Source organism: Anopheles funestus, chromosome 3RL (assembly GCF_943734845.2).
Source record: "Anopheles funestus chromosome 3RL, idAnoFuneDA-416_04, whole genome shotgun sequence".
Lineage (NCBI taxonomy): Eukaryota > Metazoa > Arthropoda > Insecta > Diptera > Culicidae > Anopheles > Anopheles funestus.
In genome coordinates, this window is record NC_064599.1 from 66,711,074 (window position 1) to 66,723,827 (window position 12,754).

At 33.1% G+C, this 12,754-nt stretch overlaps 1 long non-coding RNA gene across 1 annotated transcript; it reads right to left on the minus strand.

Moving 5' to 3' along the window:
* Window positions 1-1,305: 1,305 nt before the first annotated feature.
* On the minus strand, window positions 1,306-12,754 carry LOC125772411 (uncharacterized). Its single transcript, XR_007419464.1, has 3 exons — window positions 12,456-12,754; window positions 8,170-9,453; window positions 1,306-2,135 (listed from the first exon to the last, which is right to left on the minus strand). It is a non-coding gene; the product is annotated as an uncharacterized LOC125772411 (long non-coding RNA).

Genomic DNA, 12,754 nt, shown 5'->3' on the forward strand with positions numbered 1-12,754 from the left:
GGCACTCGAGCGAAAGGTGCGAAACGAAATGCTAATTAATGATATTTACCGTCCGGAAGTGGCCAACCAATTGAACGAACGGCTTGAAACGGCGGTTATTGTGGTGTTTTGTTTGTTTGTTTGCTTGCAAATGAAGCCACTTTATGTGGTTTGACATTTTACGCTAAGTGTGCGCGCTTGGTCCGACTGCGGATTTCGAACCCGTTCCGTCAATGGCAGTCGTTATAACGACGGATGAGTACAAGAACATGTGGTCCTTCTGGTGGTAGCATAAGTGCGGTGCATTTCACTCTCAAACCGACACTTCATCCGTATGCTCAGCAGTAAAGTGGAAGAGTTTGTAGAATTGCTGCTGTTTGTTATTAATTTTTTTTTCAAATATATTTGTCTTTTTGAGACGTTATTCATTAACCGTCATCGACATGCACTATGGAATGAAGCTTTCAATTTAACAGCACCGTGGGGTAGTAATTTGATTGCCCATTGCCCCGCCTCTTAAGAGCACTTCTCGAGTTGAGTTGGTGAAGTTAATTTTAATACAAACAGTACACGGCCCACGGTACCACTTCTTTTCGATTGGAGTGCTGTAGGTTTAAGGTAGAATGTTATTTGCTAATATCTTCCTCAATTGGAAATTACGAGTTTACGAGTGTACCATTTGTGTGATTGTTTAGGATAAACGATTTGGATATTGACTATCTTAACCAGATGCGGATTATCCATTAAGCAAACTTAGCGGCCACGGGGGGCCCCCGAGGCTATAGCGGCCCAGAAATTTTTGGCGCTTGTAGAATTTAATGTGGATTTCTAACAATATTGTAACACTTTATTTATTTTATTCCATCGGTTCTGCCTCCCCTTAGGGGTCCCGAGGATTCTCAGTAAGGGCCTAGAAAAATGACCCCTCGCCCGGCCAGAACTTTTGAAATCACTTGTTGTTTTTTATTGATTTATTTTATTGCCAATTGGTTGAAGTAAGTTTCTTTTCACTTAAATAATGCTTTAAATGAAACACAAAATAATAAAAAAAATTAAAAAAAAATTAAAAAAAATGAAAATTTCATAAGGCTCATTTTTCTGCAATTCAGCAAAATTTTTAAATGTGATATATTTGATTGCGAATTTGTTGCAAAAAGTTTCTTGTCACTCAAATAATGCTTTAAATTAAAAAAAGAAAAAAAAATCAGAAAAAAATTTCAAAAATAAATTTTCCACTCGAAAATTTCATAAGGGGTACCCCTTGCCATTTTTTTGAGAAATTTTTCAAAAAAACTAAAATTGATTTATTTTAATGCCAATTGGTTGCAATGAGTTTCTGTTCACTCAAGTAATGCTTGAAACAAAAAAAAGAGTAAAAAATAATAAAAAATGTGAAAAATCTATAAATTTGAAAATTTCATAAGGCTCATTTTTGCCCCAAGTTTTGCCTATAACTCGGTTGGTATCCAACGGATCGCCAATCTTTAACTTGTGGTCGATAGATGGCACCAATGGCTACATTTTCTTCTTGGACGGCCATGCCCTCAGATGTCTGTGCCAAAAGTTATGCGAGGAACCAAGTTGCTTACACTGTTTAAGAAAATGTAAAATTTTCTTCATTTTTCTGCAATTCAGCAAAATTTTTAAATGTGATATATTTTATTGCGAATTTGTTGCAATAAGTTTCTTTTCACTCAAATAATGCTTTAAATTAAAAAAAGAATAAAAAATAAGAAAAAAATTTCAAAAAAAATTTCCACTCGAAAATTTCATAAGGTTTACCCCTTACGTTTTTTTTGAGAAATTTTGCAAAAAAACTAAAATTGATTTATTTTAATGCCAATTGGTTGCAATGTGTTTCTTTTCACTCAAGTAATGCTTGAAATAAAAAAAAGAGTGAAAAATAATAAAAAAATAAAAAAAATCAAAAAAATCAAAATTTACTAAGGCTCATTTTTGCACCAAATTTTGGCTATAACTCGGTCGGTATCCAACGGATCGCCAATCTTTAACCTGTGGTCGATAGATGGCACCAATGGCTACATTTTCTTCTTGGACGGCCATGCCCTCAGATGTCTGTGCCAGAAGTTATGCGAGGAACCAAGTTCCTTACCCTGTTTGAGAAAATGTAAAATTTTCCTCATTTTTGCACCAACCTTTGCCTATAACTCGATCTACATCCAACGGATCGCCAATCTTTAACCTGTGGTCGATAGATGGCACCAATGGCTACATTTTCTTCTTGGACGGCCATGCCCTCAGATGTCTGTGCCAAAAGTTATGCGAGGAACCAAGTTGCTTACCCTGTTTAAGAAAATGTAAAATTTTCCTCATTTTTCTGCAATTCAGCAAAATTTTTAAATGTGATATTTTTTATTGCGAATTTATTGCAATAAATTTCTTTTCGCTCAAATAATGCTTTAAATTAAAAAAAGAATAAAAAATGAGAAAAAAAATTTCAAAAAATTTTCAACTCGAAAATTTCATAAGGGGTACCCCTTGCCATTTTTTTGAGAAATTTTTCAAAAAAATTTAAATTGATTTATTTTAATGCCAATTGGTTGCAATGAGTTTCTTTTCACTCAAATAATGCTTGAAACAAAAAAAAAAGAGTAAAAAATAATAAAAAATGTGAAAAATCTATAAATTTGAAAATGTCATAAGGCTCATTTTTGCCCCAAGTTTTGCCTATAACTCGGTCGGTATCCAACGGATCGCCAATCTTTAACTTGTGGTCGATAGATGGCACCAATGGCTACATTTTCTTCTTGGACGGCCATGCCCTCAGATGTCTGTGCCAAAAGTTATGCGAGGAACCAAGTTGCTTACCCTGTTTAAGAAAATGTAAAATTTTCCTCATTTTTCTGCAATTCAGCAAAATTTTTAAATGTGATATTTTTTATTGCGAATTTGTTGCAATAAGTTTCTTTTCACTCAAATAATGCTTTAAATTAAAAAAAGAATAAAAAATGAGAAAAAAAATTTCAAAAAATTTTCAACTCGAAAATTTCATAAGGGGTACCCCTTGCCATTTTTTTGAGAAATTTTTCAAAAAAATTTAAATTGATTTATTTTAATGCCAATTGGTTGCAATGAGTTTCTTTTCACTCAAATAATGCTTGAAACAAAAAAAAAGAGTAAAAAATAATAAAAAATGTGAAAAATCTATAAATTTGAAAATGTCATAAGGCTCATTTTTGCCCCAAGTTTTGCCTATAACTCGGTCGGTATCCAACGGATCGCCAATCTTTAACTTGTGGTCGATAGATGGCACCAATGGCTACATTTTCTTCTTGGACGGCCATGCCCTCAGATGTCTGTGCCAAAAGTTATGCGAGGAACCAAGTTGCTTACCCTGTTTAAGAAAATGTAAAATTTTCCTCATTTTTCTGCAATTCAGCAAAATTTTTAAATGTGATATTTTTTATTGCGAATTTGTTGCAATAAGTTTCTTTTCACTCAAATAATGCTTTAAATTAAAAAAAGAATAAAAAATGAGAAAAAAAATTTCAAAAAATTTTCAACTCGAAAATTTCATAAGGGGTACCCCTTGCCATTTTTTTGAGAAATTTTTCAAAAAAATTTAAATTGATTTATTTTAATGCCAATTGGTTGCAATGAGTTTCTTTTCACTCAAATAATGCTTGAAACAAAAAAAAAGAGTAAAAAATAATAAAAAATGTGAAAAATCTATAAATTTGAAAATGTCATAAGGCTCATTTTTGCCCCAAGTTTTGCCTATAACTCGGTCGGTATCCAACGGATCGCCAATCTTTAACTTGTGGTCGATAGATGGCACCAATGGCTACATTTTCTTCTTGGACGGCCATGCCCTCAGATGTCTGTGCCAAAAGTTATGCGAGGAACCAAGTTGCTTAGCCTGTTTAAGAAAATGTAAAATTTTCCTCATTTTTCTGCAATTCAGCAAAATTTTTAAATGTGATATTTTTTATTGCGAATTTATTGCAATAAGTTTCTTTTCACTCAATTAATGCTTTAAATTAAAAAAAGAATAAAAAATGAGAAAAAAAATTTCAAAAAATTTTCAACTCGAAAATTTCATAAGGGGTACCCCTTGCCATTTTTTTGAGAAATTTTGCAAAAAAATTTAAATTGATTTATTTTAATGCCAATTGGTTGCAATGAGTTTCTTTTCACTCAAATGATGCTTGAAACAAAAAAAAGAGTAAAAAATAATAAAAAATGTGAAAAATCTATAAATTTGAAAATTTCATAAGGCTCATTTTTGCCCCAAGTTTTGCCTATAACTCGGTAGGTATCCAACGGATCGCCAATCTTTAGCCTGTGGTCGATAGATGGCACCAATGGCTACATTTCCTTCGTGGACGGCCAAGCCCTCAGATGTCTGTGCCAGAAGTTATGCGAGGAACCAAGTTCCTTACCCTGTTTGAGAAAATGTAAAATTTTCCTCATTTTTGCACCAACTTTTGCCTATAACTCGATGTACATCCAACGGATCGCCAATCTTTAACCTGTGGTCGATAGATGGCACCAATGGCTACATTTTCTTCTTGGACGGCCATGCCCTCAGATGTCTGTGCCAAAAGTTATGCGAGGAACCAAGTTGCTTACCCTGTTTAAGAAAATGTAAAATTTTCCTCATTTTTCTGCAATTCAGCAAAATTTTTAAATGTGATATTTTTTATTGCGAATTTGTTGCAATAAGTTTCTTTTCACTCAAATAATGCTTTAAATTAAAAAAAGAATAAAAAATGAGAAAAAAAATTTCAAAAAATTTTCAACTCGAAAATTTCATAAGGGGTACCCCTTGCCATTTTTTTGAGAAATTTTTCAAAAAAATTTAAATTGATTTATTTTAATGCCAATTGGTTGCAATGAGTTTCTTTTCACTCAAATAATGCTTGAAACAAAAAAAAAGAGTAAAAAATAATAAAAAATGTGAAAAATCTATAAATTTGAAAATGTCATAAGGCTCATTTTTGCCCCAAGTTTTGCCTATAACTCGGTCGGTATCCAACGGATCGCCAATCTTTAACTTGTGGTCGATAGATGGCACCAATGGCTACATTTTCTTCTTGGACGGCCATGCCCTCAGATGTCTGTGCCAAAAGTTATGCGAGGAACCAAGTTGCTTAGCCTGTTTAAGAAAATGTAAAATTTTCCTCATTTTTCTGCAATTCAGCAAAATTTTTAAATGTGATATTTTTTATTGCGAATTTATTGCAATAAGTTTCTTTTCACTCAATTAATGCTTTAAATTAAAAAAAGAATAAAAAATGAGAAAAAAAATTTCAAAAAATTTTCAACTCGAAAATTTCATAAGGGGTACCCCTTGCCATTTTTTTGAGAAATTTTTCAAAAAAATTTAAATTGATTTATTTTAATGCCAATTGGTTGCAATGAGTTTCTTTTCACTCAAATGATGCTTGAAACAAAAAAAAGAGTAAAAAATAATAAAAAATGTGAAAAATCTATAAATTTGAAAATTTCATAAGGCTCATTTTTGCCCCAAGTTTTGCCTATAACTCGGTCGGTATCCAACGGATCGCCAATCTTTAACTTGTGGTCGATAGATGGCACCAATGGCTACATTTCCTTCGTGGACGGCCAAGCCCTCAGATGTCTGTGTCAGAAGTTATGCGAGGAACCAAGTTCCTTACCCTGTTTGAGAAAATGTAAAATTTTCCTCATTTTTGCACCAACTTTTGCCTATAACTCGATGTACATCCAACGGATCGCCAATCTTTAACCTGTGGTCGATAGATGGCACCAATGGCTACATTTTCTTCTTGGACGGCCATGCCCTCAGATGTCTGTGCCAAAAGTTATGCGAGGAACCAAGTTGCTTAGCCTGTTTAAGAAAATGTAAAATTTTCCTCATTTTTCTGCAATTCAGCAAAATTTTTAAATGTGATATTTTTTATTGCGAATTTATTGCAATAAGTTTCTTTTCACTCAAATAATGCTTTAAATTAAAAAAAGAATAAAAAATGAGAAAAAAAATTTCAAAAAATTTTCAACTCGAAAATTTCATAAGGGGTACCCCTTGCCATTTTTTTGAGAAATTTTTCAAAAAAATTTAAATTGATTTATTTTAATGCCAATTGGTTGCAATGAGTTTCTTTTCACTCAAATAATGCTTGAAACAAAAAAAAAAGAGTAAAAAATAATAAAAAATGTGAAAAATCTATAAATTTGAAAATGTCATAAGGCTCATTTTTGCCCCAAGTTTTGCCTATAACTCGGTCGGTATCCAACGGATCGCCAATCTTTAACTTGTGGTCGATAGATGGCACCAATGGCTACATTTTCTTCTTGGACGGCCATGCCCTCAGATGTCTGTGCCAAAAGTTATGCGAGGAACCAAGTTGCTTAGCCTGTTTAAGAAAATGTAAAATTTTCCTCATTTTTCTGCAATTCAGCAAAATTTTTAAATGTGATATTTTTTATTGCGAATTTATTGCAATAAGTTTCTTTTCACTCAATTAATGCTTTAAATTAAAAAAAGAATAAAAAATGAGAAAAAAAATTTCAAAAAATTTTCAACTCGAAAATTTCATAAGGGGTACCCCTTGCCATTTTTTTGAGAAATTTTTCAAAAAAATTTAAATTGATTTATTTTAATGCCAATTGGTTGCAATGAGTTTCTTTTCACTCAAATGATGCTTGAAACAAAAAAAAGAGTAAAAAATAATAAAAAATGTGAAAAATCTATAAATTTGAAAATTTCATAAGGCTCATTTTTGCCCCAAGTTTTGCCTATAACTCGGTCGGTATCCGACGGATCGCCAATCTTTAACTTGTGGTCGATAGATGGCACCAATGGCTACATTTCCTTCGTGGACGGCCAAGCCCTCAGATGTCTGTGTCAGAAGTTATGCGAGGAACCAAGTTCCTTACCCTGTTTGAGAAAATGTAAAATTTTCCTCATTTTTGCACCAACTTTTGCCTATAACTCGATGTACATCCAACGGATCGCCAATCTTTAACCTGTGGTCGATAGATGGCACCAATGGCTACATTTTCTTCTTGGACGGCCATGCCCTCAGATGTCTGTGCCAAAAGTTATGCGAGGAACCAAGTTGCTTAGCCTGTTTAAGAAAATGTAAAATTTTCCTCATTTTTCTGCAATTCAGCAAAATTTTTAAATGTGATATTTTTTATTGCGAATTTGTTGCAATAAGTTTCTTTTCACTCAATTAATGCTTTAAATTAAAAAAAGAATAAAAAATGAGAAAAAAAATTTCAAAAAATTTTCAACTCGAAAATTTCATAAGGGGTACCCCTTGCCATTTTTTGAGAAATTTTTCAAAAAAATTTAAATTGATTTATTTTAATGCCAATTGGTTGCAATGAGTTTCTTTTCACTCAAATAATGCTTGAAACAAAAAAAAAGAGTAAAAAATAATAAAAAATGTGAAAAATCTATAAATTTGAAAATTTCATAAGGCTCATTTTTGCCCCAAGTTTTGCCTATAACTCGGTCGGTATCCAACGGATCGCCAATCTTTAGCCTGTGGTCGATAGATGGCACCAATGGCTACATTTTCTTCTTGGACGGCCATGCCCTCAGATGTCTGTGCCAAAAGTTATGCGAGGAACCAAGTTGCTTACCCTGTTTAAGAAAATGTAAAATTTTCCTCATTTTTGCACCAAATTTTGCCTATTACTCGGGCGGTATCCAACGGATCGCCAATCTTTAGCCTGTGGTCGATAGATGGTACCAATGGCTACATTTCCTTCGTGGACGGCCATGCTCTCAGAAGTCTGTGTAGGAAGTTATTCGAGAATCCAAGTTGCTTACCCTGTTTGAGAAAATGTAAAATTTTCCTCATTCTTGCACCAATTTTTGTATATAACTCGGTCGGTATCGAACGGATCGCCAATCTTTAGCCTGTGGTCAATAGATGGCACCAATGGCTACATTTCCTTCGTGGACGGCCAAGCCCTCAGATGTCTGTGTCAGAAGTTATTCGAGGAACCAAGTTGCTTACCCTGTTTAAGAAAATGTAAAATTTTCCTCATTTTTGCACCAACTTTTGCCTATAACTCGATCTACATCCAACGGATCGCCAATCTTTAACCTGTGGTCTACATTTTCTTCTTGGACGGCCAAGCCCTCAGATGTCTGTGTCAGAAGTTATTCGAGGAACCAAGTTCCTTACCAAGTTTGAGAAAATGTAAAATTTTCCTCATTTTTGCACCAACTTTTGCCTATAACTCGATCTACATCCAACGGATCGCCAATCTTTAACCTGTGGTCGATAGATGGCACCAATGGCTACATTTTCTTCTTGGACGGCCATGCCCTCAGATGTCTGTGCCAAAAGTTATGCGAGGAACCAAGTTGCTTACCCTGTTTGAGAAAATGTAAAATTTTCCTCATTTTTCTGCAATTCAGCAAAATTTTTAAATGTGATATTTTTTATTGCGAATTTATTGCAATAAGTTTCTTTTCACTCAATTAATGCTTTAAATTAAAAAAAGAATAAAAAATGAGAAAAAAAATTTTAAACAATTTTCAACTCGAAAATTTCATAAGGGGTACCCCTTGCTATTTTTTGAGAAATTTTTCAAAAAAATTTAAATTGAATTATTTTAATGCCAATTGGTTGCAATGAGTTTCTTTTCACTCAAATAATGCTTGAAACAAAAAAAAGAGTAAAAAATAATAAAAAATGTGAAAAATCTATAAATTTGAAAATTTCATAAGGCTCATTTTTGCCCCAAGTTTTGCCTATAACTCGGTCGGTATCCAACGGATCGCCAATCTTTAACTTGTGGTCGATAGATGGCACCAATGGCTACATTTTCTTCTTGGACGGCCAAGCCCTCAGATGTCTGTGTCAGAAGTTATTCGAGGAACCAAGTTCCTTACCCTGTTTGAGAAAATGTAAAATTTTCCTCATTTTTGCACCAACTTTTGCCTATAACTCGATCTACATCCAACGGATCGCCAATCTTTAACCTGTGGTCGATAGATGGCACCAATGGCTACATTTTCTTCTTGGACGGCCATGCCCTCAGATGTCTGTGCCAAAAGTTATGCGAGGAACCAAGTTCCTTACCCTGTTTGAGAAAATGTAAAATTTTCCTCATTTTTCTGCAATTCAGCAAAATTTTTAAATGTGATATTTTTTATTGCGAATTTGTTGCAATAAGTTTCTTTTCACTCAAATAATGCTTTAAATTAAAAAAAGAATAAAAAATGAGAAAAAAAATTTCAAAAAATTTTCAACTCGAAAATTTCATAAGGGGTACCCCTTGCCATTTTTTTGAGAAATTTTTCAAAAAAATTTAAATTGATTTATTTTAATGCCAATTGGTTGCAATGAGTTTCTTTTCACTCAAATAATGCTTGAAACAAAAAAAAGAGTAAAAAATAATAAAAAATGTGAAAAATCTATAAATTTGAAAATTTCATAAGGCTCATTTTTGCCCCAAGTTTTGCCTATAACTCGGTCGGTATCCAACGGATCGCCAATCTTTAGCCTGTGGTCGATAGATGGCACCAATGGCTACATTTTCTTCTTGGACGGCCAAGCCCTCAGATGTCTGTGTCAGAAGTTATTCGAGGAACCAAGTTGCTTACCCTGTTTGAGAAAATGTAAAATTTTCCTCATTTTTCTGCAATTCAGCAAAATTTTTAAATGTGATATTTTTTATTGCGAATTTGTTGCAATAAGTTTCTTTTCACTCAAATAATGCTTTAAATTAAAAAAAGAATAAAAAATGAGAAAAAAAATTTCAAAAAATTTTCAACTCGAAAATTTCATAAGGGGTACCCCTTGCCATTTTTTTGAGAAATTTTGCAAAAAAATTTAAATTGATTTATTTTAATGCCAATTGGTTGCAATGAGTTTCTTTTCACTCAAATGATGCTTGAAACAAAAAAAAGAGTAAAAAATAATAAAAAATGTGAAAAATCTATAAATTTGAAAATTTCATAAGGCTCATTTTTGCCCCAAGTTTTGCCTATAACTCGGTCGGTATCCAACGGATCGCCAATCTTTAACTTGTGGTCGATAGATGGCACCAATGGCTACATTTCCTTCGTGGACGGCCAAGCCCTCAGATGTCTGTGTCAGAAGTTATGCGAGGAACCAAGTTCCTTACCCTGTTTGAGAAAATGTAAAATTTTCCTCATTTTTGCACCAACTTTTGCCTATAACTCGATCTACATCCAACGGATCGCCAATCTTTAACCTGTGGTCGATAGATGGCACCAATGGCTACATTTTCTTCTTGGACGGCCATGCCCTCAGATGTCTGTGCCAAAAGTTATGCGAGGAACCAAGTTGCTTACCCTGTTTAAGAAAATGTAAAATTTTCCTCATTTTTCTGCAATTCAGCAAAATTTTTAAATGTGATATTTTTTATTGCGAATTTATTGCAATAAGTTTCTTTTCACTCAAATAATGCTTTAAATTAAAAAAAGAATAAAAAATGAGAAAAAAAATTTCAAAAAATTTTCAACTCGAAAATTTCATAAGGGGTACCCCTTGCCATTTTTTTGAGAAATTTTTCAAAAAAATTTAAATTGATTTATTTTAATGCCAATTGGTTGCAATGAGTTTCTTTTCACTCAAATAATGCTTGAAACAAAAAAAAAAGTGTAAAAAATAATAAAAAATGTGAAAAATCTATAAATTTGAAAATTTCATAAGGCTCATTTTTGCCCCAAGTTTTGCCTATAACTCGGTCGGTATCCAACGGATCGCCAATCTTTAACTTGTGGTCGATAGATGGCACCAATGGCTACATTTTCTTCTTGGACGGCCAAGCCCTCAGATGTCTGTGTCAGAAGTTATTCGAGGAACCAAGTTCCTTACCCTGTTTGAGAAAATGAAAAATTTTCCTCATTTTTGCACCAACCTTTGCCTATAACTCGATCTACATCCAACGGATCGCCAATCTTTAACTTGTGGTCGATAGATGGCACCAATGGCTACATTTTCTTCTTGGACGGCCATGCCCTCAGATGTCTGTGCCAAAAGTTATGCGAGGAACCAAGTTGCTTACCCTGTTTAAGAAAATGTAAAATTTTCCTCATTTTTCTGCAATTCAGCAAAATTTTTAAATGTGATATTTTTTATTGCGAATTTATTGCAATAAGTTTCTTTTCACTCAATTAATGCTTTAAATTAAAAAAAGAATAAAAAATGAGAAAAAAAATTTCAAAAAATTTTCAACTCGAAAATTTCATAAGGGGTACCCCTTGCCATTTTTTTGAGAAATTTTTCAAAAAAATTTAAATTGATTTATTTTAATGCCAATTGGTTGCAATGAGTTTCTTTTCACTCAAATAATGCTTGAAACAAAAAAAAGAGTAAAAAATAATAAAAAATGTGAAAAATCTATAAATTTGAAAATTTCATAAGGCTCATTTTTGCCCCAAGTTTTGCCTATAACTCGGTCGGTATCCAACGGATCGCCAATCTTTAGCCTGTGGTCGATAGATGGCACCAATGGCTACATTTTCTTCTTGGACGGCCAAGCCCTCAGATGTCTGTGTCAGAAGTTATTCGAGGAACCAAGTTGCTTACCCTGTTTGAGAAAATGTAAAATTTTCCTCATTTTTCTGCAATTCAGCAAAATTTTTAAATGTGATATTTTTTATTGCGAATTTGTTGCAATAAGTTTCTTTTCACTCAAATAATGCTTTAAATTAAAAAAAGAATAAAAAATGAGAAAAAAAATTTCAAAAAATTTTCAACTCGAAAATTTCATAAGGGGTACCCCTTGCCATTTTTTTGAGAAATTTTTCAAAAAAATTTAAATTGATTTATTTTAATGCCAATTGGTTGCAATGAGTTTCTTTTCACTCAAATAATGCTTGAAACAAAAAAAAGAGTAAAAAATAATAAAAAATGTGAAAAATCTATAAATTTGAAAATTTCATAAGGCTCATTTTTGCCCCAAGTTTTGCCTATAACTCGGTCGGTATCCAACGGATCGCCAATCTTTAGCCTGTGGTCGATAGATGGCACCAATGGCTACATTTTCTTCTTGGACGGCCATGCCCTCAGATGTCTGTGCCAAAAGTTATGCGAGGAACCAAGTTCCTTACCCTGTTTGAGAAAATGTAAAATTTTCCTCATTTTTCTGCAATTCAGTAAAATTTTTAAATGTGATATTTTTTATTGCGAATTTATTGCAATAAGTTTCTTTTAACTCAAATAATGCTTTCAATAAAAAAAGAATAAAAAATATTTTAAAAAAATTAAAAAAATTTTTCAACTCGAAAATTTCATAAGGGTTACCCCTTGCCATTTTTTTGAGAAATTTTGCAAAAAAATTTAAATTGATTTATTTTAATGCCAATTGGTTGCAATGAGTTTCTTTTCACTCAAATGATGCTTGAAACAAAAAAAAGAGTAAAAAATAATAAAAAATGTGAAAAATCTATAAATTTGAAAATTTCATAAGGCTCATTTTTGCCCCAAGTTTTGCCTATAACTCGGTCGGTATCCAACGGATCGCCAATCTTTAACTTGTGGTCGATAGATGGCACCAATGGCTACATTTCCTTCGTGGACGGCCAAGCCCTCAGATGTCTGTGTCAGAAGTTATGCGAGGAACCAAGTTCCTTACCCTGTTTGAGAAAATGTAAAATTTTCCTCATTTTTGCACCAACTTTTGCCTATAACTCGATCTACATCCAACGGATCGCCAATCTTTAACCTGTGGTCGATAGATGGCACCAATGGCTACATTTTCTTCTTGGACGGCCATGCCCTCAGATGTCTGTGCCAAAAGTTATGCGAGGAACCAAGTTGCTTAGCCTGTTTAA